Consider the following 8,578-nt stretch of genomic DNA (forward strand, 5'->3'; position numbering starts at 1 on the left):
AAAGTGAGGCATACTTTTAAGAGGAGATATCATAATGCTAATTAACAAACATGATTTGTTGAGTGAGGTTTTCCATACACAACAAGTATTTCATTCACAACCCTGATTTGCAAAACCATCTTTGCACAAAATTTCTCAATGTAGCAGGTTTTGTCTGAAGTTGGGGATCTAGAGATCTAGATTTGAAGATGAAGACACGGCGCTGTATAGTGATAAAAGTAGAGATTTGGAAGGAGAGAACTGAAAGAATATATAGATAACTTTAGGGTTTTAAGGTGGAAATGAAATTACCAAAACTACCCTTGTATAAATTCTAAGCATGGGCTTTGTCACCGGGCTTCATTTTGTGATATCCATGACTGCTGAAGCTTCCAGTTGTTGTGCAAAAATGCAGGGAATGGAAATGCTTCGTTTACTAACTAGGGTAAAATCAATGCAAAAATGATATGTTTTCGATAACATTACATACACACAGAAGGGAACTCTGGTAGTTGTTGTGCTTCACTGTGTATGTCCGTAGGCTTTGAAGAGAAACTTAGTCTTGCTATACCTCTTGGTCCAAACAGTCCTGGAAATACAAGATGTTTTTTATTTTTGTAGAAAACACACAATCCGCAGACACTTTTAAATTCTTCCAAACTATTGAGGACGCTATTGCAAGACTCTGGTAATTCTTTGAGTTGAGTGCCAGCGAAATCAAAGAATGTTAGTTTGTTTAAAGCTCCAAATGCTCTTGTAACAGCCTTTTGAGTACTCAAATTATTAAGAATAGTGATAGAGATGGGTAACTTTTGAGTACTAAAAAAAAAACAGATCTCTGCTACATGGTGATAACAACTTACGCTTTCTGTAACAATCAACTCAAGTTTTACACATGATCCAGAGGAGAGAGATGCCTTCGGCCAAGAGCGATACAACCTCTGGTGCCAATACGGCTGAAGCCACACGATCCAGAAGAACGAGCACCTTTCTTTCTATGAAGCTTAGACAATTTTATACGTGAATGTATTATTGGTAGAGTTGTATAGCAAGGCTTACTTGTCAAATTACTAGATATTCCCTTGTTTAAACTTAAATTCCAAAAGTTCCATTGAAGGTTTCCTTTTTAGTGTGGACACTTTGTAACAACGGAGCTCTAACTTTGGATAAGCTTTATAGAGCAGGTCTAGTAAACTATGATCAATGCTTGCTATGTTATAGAGATCAGGAAACCCATGGATGTTTGTTTCTCCATTGCGATGAGACAAGAAAGATTTAAAAGTATTTTTTGGATAGTTTGGAGTAAGTTGGGAATTTGGTGACAACATTAAGTCTAATATCTGGGATTGGTCCAATAAAAAGAGCAATAAGATTGTATCTACTGGAAATCCAGTAGTACACTCAAAAGGAAAACAACCAAGATCTAAGACATGTTTAAGTAATATAAACTAGAAAATCTTTATTGATGATTTAACCAAGGAAACGAGTAAAAATTCTTGGATACAAGGAAACCCTAATATCACCCTCTAAGCTGAGTTCTCTCCTCTCTCTCCCCAAAATCCGATCTCCCATGCCTTGCCCAAGGACCTCTATTTATAGGACAATCAACCCTAATGGGGTACAGCTCATTTTACTTCGCCGAGTTCTTTCAGGAGTGCTTTATACTTCGTCCAGGCGATTTTCCATAAAGTTTTTCTTCTTCTTTCGCTATCTTCACATGGGTTTGTTGGGACACCTGTCTCTTTTCTTGCTCCCCAATATATTTACTTCGCTATCTATCTTTTCAACCAAGTTATCGTACTTCGCCCTTTCGGTTTCGTCGTTGATATCTTGTTGGGTACTCTAACTTGGTCTTTCCTAACTTAGATTCTTCGTGTAAGTCTCTTCGTATCCCCTGTGTACTTCGCGGGATCGATCAGTGACGAGGTAATTCTGACATTCGAATTGAAAAGTCCCTGATTGGGATCTCTAAATGAGATTCTCTAGCCATACTTATTCCCTTTATGTACGACACGTGGAGAGCCTATTTCGTGTACCCACATTTTGCCTTTTCTTATTCTATTCGAGCCATTCGAGAATGGAATAAGAACCTCTTTGGATTCCCTTCCACGTTCTCCACTTTCCTGCCTCCACGTGACCATGTTCTCTGGGTAATCGCCTATTGTGGGTTAATATACCTCGAACGTGTCGTCAACCCGCTGAGCCAGTCATCTTCTCTATGTTATTTATATCCAACTTGACTTAGGTCTGGGTTGCTTTTCCTCTTCTATCTCCCTTTGCTCTGTGTTTTATCTGGTTTTTGCGCTTTCTCCATCTACTGCCATTGTCACTACCCTTCTCAACCTTCTACTCTTCTTTCGTTACCATGGATCCCAAGAAGGTTTCCACAACTATCTCACTCAAATCCCTTGAGGAATTCCAAGATGATTTTCAAAAGATGGGTTTAGCCCTAACTCCTGCTGTTGATTCTTCTGTGAGTCCACCTGTTATTGCTACTCAGAACATGGAATTGAACTACAGGTGGATTCAGTCGGATACTTGGACGTCTGACAATATGATCGTCACTGTGGGCCAATTGAGGGCTGGATTATATTTCCCGCTTTACGACCCTTCTAACCCCATCTTGCTCGAGATTCTGGGTAAGCTGCAGTGTGGAGTTTTTCAACTCTCTGGTAACGCAATCCGCATTTCCAACGAGTTTAGGGTTCGCTCAGGTAATGGTACTTCGCAAGTCCCATCATCAACAGAAGAATTCGATTCACGAGACTTCAATGTGGACTCTTTCGTGGCCAACTACTCAGCTAAATTCACCAGCATGAGAGATTACAAGGAGTGGGGCATTGATCTTGTTCGAAATGTTGTTATGGCTCCGACCAAAGCTCTATTGTTAGATGTGGATTCCCAACTTCGCCTCTTTTGTGATGATGATTGGGAGTTGTTTCCTCTAGTGGTTGGTGGCCCTTTTATTTGGGGTTTTGACGAAAAGGGGGCTCCTCGCCAAGTCCCTCTTCTTAAACATTGCCATCTCACTGGTTGCGATCCTCGGATATTTGGCTGGTCTTTGCCAGCCGAGGTATGACTTTCTTCCTTATGATTCATCTCGTTTCGGGGCCCGATTTGTTCTTATGTTCCCCTTTTCTTTTAGTTCGTGATGCCTTCCTCTGGTCTTCTGAAGACGTGCAAGGAAAAGCTTGTTATTACCAAGTCTCCAACTCCCAAACAGGTATCTACCTCGCTTATTATTTTCCTCTTGTGATATCTTTAAATTCTTCACAGGATGACACTCTCCTTGCGAGGCATCTTGTTCTTGGGTCAACTAAGGGGCGAAAAAGGCGTGATCATCCTGTTCCACCTCCTCCTTCTTCTCAGGTATCTTTACTTCGTTATTATTGTCACCTCGCATATCCCATCCTTTTAGCCATCTTTCACGCTGAATTTGTTATTTCGCAGACTAGGGTCCCCCCTTCTGGCGGGTCCAAAAGACAACGAAAGGTCTTGGATCTGGCTTCCTTGACCGCACTTCCAACTTATGTCATTCTTACAAGTATTTCTACTCCTCCCAAGCTTCAACCTTCTCAGTCTCGCACAACTACTTCTCCCAAAGTAGCTAATCCTCCTGTTCATCCCATGGTTGAGCTCCGAATAAGTTCACAAAGGATTCCTCTGTCGGCGAGAAGAAGAAGCAGGCGGCTCCGTCGGTTCTGTCTAACCCTGTCTATGATCCGTACATGAAGTTTCTCCAAGAGGTCTACGACAAAGCTCGCAAAGACCCAGCCATGAGGTCCCGTGCCTTAGAATCTCTGGTGACTTTTAGTGATGATGACTTCCTTTCTCAAGAATCATTTGTAATTCTAAATGCCTCCATGAACTTGTCTCTCCAACAACATTCATCTTTGATGAACCAGGTGAGCCTTTTATGCTTTTTCCGTTATGCCTTCTTCCTGTCCCGAGATTTATTTCTTGAATTTCGATTGTACAATTCGCAGGAGGTCAACCATCACATGGCCAGCCTCGTGGAAATTAGACTTGTTCGCGAGAAAACAAAGAGGGATGAGGCTCAAATCAAAGTTTTGACGAAGGAGCTTCAAGAGGAAAAGGAGCATTCCAGAAAGCAGAGTCAGAAGATACAGAAGCTTTTAAGTAAATTCCCTCCCCTCGCAGAATCATTCTTTTCCTTTGCTTTTACTTCTGTTATTTTCTTATTTTGTATTTCGTCAAGCTCGTCGTATGCAACGCCAAATGGATTCTTCCGAAGCATCTGCCTCGCTAGAAGATATTCGTGCTGAGAATATGAACCTCGTGACCCAAAATGATTGTTATGTGTCTGAGAACCATATTTTGAATGAGAAGGTCGAGACTCTTTTTTTCACAAGTGGACCGCCTGTCTATCGATTGTTCTCGCAATGAGGAACTGAATTATCATCTTCACGATGAGAATGAGCGCCTTAAGCTTGAACTTCAACGGGTCAGCAATTCCCTCACTGCTTCGAGGAACCTTCATTCCTCGTCATTAGCTGCCTATAGGAGACTGGAAGAAGATAATGAGCGCGTGATCAATAGTAAAGCTAAAGTTGTGGTTTATCTTCGCAAATCTCGTAACAAGGTAGCTGGTTTAAACGAAGAGATTGACAGTCTGAAGAAGAAAGTGGAACTTCTTCAAGCTCAGTTAGATAACTCGTCTCGTCCTAGGTCTATCAAATCTTCTTCTCAAGCCAAGTCCGCAAATTCTCGCAAATGAAATGTAGCTTTAGGTGCAGTGCGGAATACCATTGATTATATCAAACTTCTAATTTCTGATGAAGTTTTGTTTGGTTTTGCAGAATCCGAAGAGCGCCATATGAGCTTTTCCCGTGAAAGGGATGAATTTCGCACAAAGGTTTCTCGCCTCAAGAATGAGGTCAGTGATTTGAATACTAATATGGACGAGATGATTGAAACTTCTACGAAGGTAGCAAAGTTAGATCGCAAGAACACTCAAAACTATCTGGTTTCTCTTTTTGGTAATTTTTGCGACGAGCATGGCCTTCCTTATCCTTATTTTCCTCTGGAGGTGTTCTCCGATGACGAGCAACCAAAGGATGATAGAATCATCTCTGGCGAAGAAGAGAGGATTAGTGAAGAAGGCGAGGAGCGGAAGATTGATGAAGCGAAAGTAGAGGAGGAAGAGTCCAAGGGTGCCTCTGCTAGTACTGGTGCTGATCTTGGTGGAGCGGGTGATGTTCTTCCTGACGACGTCCCTCCTCAGCAACAGTCTTAGTTTCTCTTCCTCATATTTTAGTTTTATGCTTAACTATCTTGGAAACAGTTTATCTTTCTGGGCGCTCCCAAGCTTGGGGGTAAAAAATCTTAATTTATTTGGGTAGTATTTTGATTGAATTTTATGTTAATATTATAATTTTTTATTTCGTCAAGTATATATTTACCGAGGAAATACTCAGAAGAATAATGAAATTCAAAGTATATACTTGCCTCTTATTCTTTTGTGTATTTCCAAGGTAGGGTGTAAAATTAATCAATACCTCCCCAGTTGTGCCTCTATAAGCTTTCAACCTTACGAGATCCTTCTTTCCCTTGGGGTTCACGAGGCATCTCGCCGCGTCTTATTCTGAATTTCGTCTGTGCTTTTCACATTGTCTTCATCTTCGACTTTCTTATTTCGCTTGCTCTTTTCTTTGCCTTTCTTTGATGGGATATCTTACTTTGGTAAAACGCTGAGTCTTGCGAGGATAAAGCTAAAGAAGAACATAAAATGTAAAAGTATATACTTGTCTCTTGTTCTTGTTGAGCATTAGCCGATCAAGACGAGGTGGTACAAATCAAACTATTATTTTCCCTTGGTAGCTTTGCCTTTGTTATTTCATTGCGGCTTCACAAGCTTTGAATCTCGCTAGATCTTTTATTCACCTTCCTTTTCTTTTTGGAATCCATAAAGCGTCTTGTCGTATTTAGTTCTTATTCACTTTCTGATTGCTATATGTTTCTTTATACAAGGTCTTAGTGTGCCTCCTAATTAAGGTCTTATTGTGCCTCATCCTTCTTTAAGGATTTTAATTCGGCGTAGTATCAGGCACTTATTATTCTTTCGAATAATATTCCATCAACCTCGCCTTAACATTTATTTTACCACATCTCGCGACAATGCGACAGGTCTAGCCATTCCCATGAATGTTAGTCCCATGACATTGCCGTCTTTTTGGGTCACACAGCTCCCTAATATGGAGGGTGTCATCCCTTTATATCCCCCTGATTTCCCCTTCAAGGAGGTTAACCCTAACATGCATGTTGGTCTCCTCCCATCCAGTTATTACGACATTCAGTGGTTTTCATGACTTCTTATCACCTTCGTCGATATGGCTTGGGGTTACGAAGTCACACCCTAAGTGAGGTTTCTTTGGTATCGAGTGCATCGTAGCCAAGACTTGCCATTAGGACATGGCCGGTAACTGATAGACGCATTTATGTGTCTATTTTGATCTCTTTTATGTATTTTATTAGTACCCATTTGTTCTCATTATGGTGTTTTTATGTTTGTTTAGGTGTTTTTGGAGAAAATACCCTTGTATGGAAAGAGTTGCTCAAAAAGTGATGATTTACACCCCGGAGAAAAGTACTAAAGGCACCCCAGAAATGTCTCGGAAACGTCCCAGAAATGTCCCGGAGGAAACCAGAAAAATTACTATTTCAACCCAAGAATTACTATTTCAGCCCAAATTACTAAGGGGACACCAAGACAGAATAGGGGGACACCCCTCTTCTTCATTTGAATATCGATTTTGGCGGGAAAAATGTTCACAACACAGGAGAATTTTCGATCGAAGAAATGAAGTAGTGGTAGGTCGATTCAATGGCTGAATTTTGGTATAGAGATGTGATATAGGTTGAGGAACACAGTATGGGTGACGGAATCGGTCAATTTTGGCTAAAATTCCTGGTTCGATTCACCAAACCAAAACAGAGCAACACGCACTGTAAGCGAGCTCAAGTGTGTTTCTGCTGTGCATGGAGTGATGTGGAGGAGAGGGAAAGCTTCTGAGGCATGAAGAAACTAATTTTGAGCGTTTTGGGAGCGAGTTAACGTGTGGAAATTCTATCAATGGTAAGTATTCTCATTTTTGGGCAGCAAAAAATAATTGAATTAAAGAGAAAATATACGCAATCAATGGTCGGATTTCTTGCTCCAAAACACTATAAATACAAGTATAGGTCATTGGGAAGAGGCTGTCGAGAGTTGGAAGTGAATAGAGGCGTAAAATCGAAGAACCGGGCGCTGAAAGAAGAAGTTGTTCTGCTAGTGTTGCTGAAGAACACGAAGAACATCAACCCACGCTCAACAGTCGCAGAATACTGTCGTTGTTCTACAGCACTTCGCTATAGGACAGTTTTATTTCTTCTGTGTCGACGCCTCCTGTGGGTCGCAGAATCCTGTTTTTATAACATTTACTTATCTTTCTCTTCATTGTAAACACTTGTGAGCATCAATGAAATATTTTGAGAGTTTTTCCAACATGATGAGCGGCTAAAATTCCCTCGTAACCAAGGCAATGGAGGAAGTTATTCACGCAACATAAATGGGTAACTATTTCATTTAATTATATAATTCACCTAATCACTGCTTTTGCAGAGTTTTAAATTATTTGAATGATTGTCTTAATTATTTGTTATTCAGTTTGATAGGTTATACTTGGTTAAATCTCTTGATAATCTATGCTTAAAGTTTACAAATAAAATTTGAGAATTTGTATGATTGATAGTGAATTAAAGATAAAAGAAGACTTAAGAATAAAATAGTGTTTTGAAATATTTATCAATCAATTTTGCGTAATAGTGGAATCTAGTGTCTTGGTTACCTCTCGCACCCATTGTTAATATTTTTGTATATATATTTTTAAATCTAAAAATCCATTACCTTCACAAGTTCGAGTTTGAACGATACCCCTTACCACTACAACTACAACCCACATTAAATCTTTAAACAAAATGGTGCCGCCGACGCGGACTTGTATATAGGTTTATTTTTATTATTTTTTTATTATTTGTTCCTTTTTACTTTGTCTTTTTTCTTTGATTTACAGGTTCGAAGTGGAGCACTAAGGACTTGGAGAGGAAAAAGCTTAAAGCGAAAAGCGAAAAGAGAAGAAAAAAGGACAACTTTAGGATTTAATTTTTAATTTTTTTAGAGTGTGTGAGGAAAACTGTAATTTTTTTTTTTATTTTGGACTTTGGACTTTAAACAATTGGACTTTGTTTTTTTTTAACCCTACAGAAGGGTATTATTATTAAAAAAAAAAATTATTATATAAACTGTGTGCAGGGAAGGACGACGATTACTATATCGTCTCGGCCCCTCGGGTTCGCACACGGCATAGGAGTCGTGGCCCGAGTCGACAACAACGGTTCATCCCCCGTCTGGTATGGGAGGTAAGTCCAATCGAAACACCCGCGAATCTCCTGCAAGCGGGTTACTGTCTGCCTTAAGGTGATAATTGTTTGAGGACGAACCGGACTGTCTTTATTTTCCTAGTAAAGGGCAAGGCCTGGCCTAAACGAGATAAGGGTTCGGATTTCATCACCGTTCCCTTCTTGCCCGCCTTAGGAAAAC

The sequence above is a fragment of the Papaver somniferum genome, chromosome 1 (assembly GCF_003573695.1).
Source record: "Papaver somniferum cultivar HN1 chromosome 1, ASM357369v1, whole genome shotgun sequence".
NCBI lineage: Eukaryota > Viridiplantae > Streptophyta > Magnoliopsida > Ranunculales > Papaveraceae > Papaver > Papaver somniferum.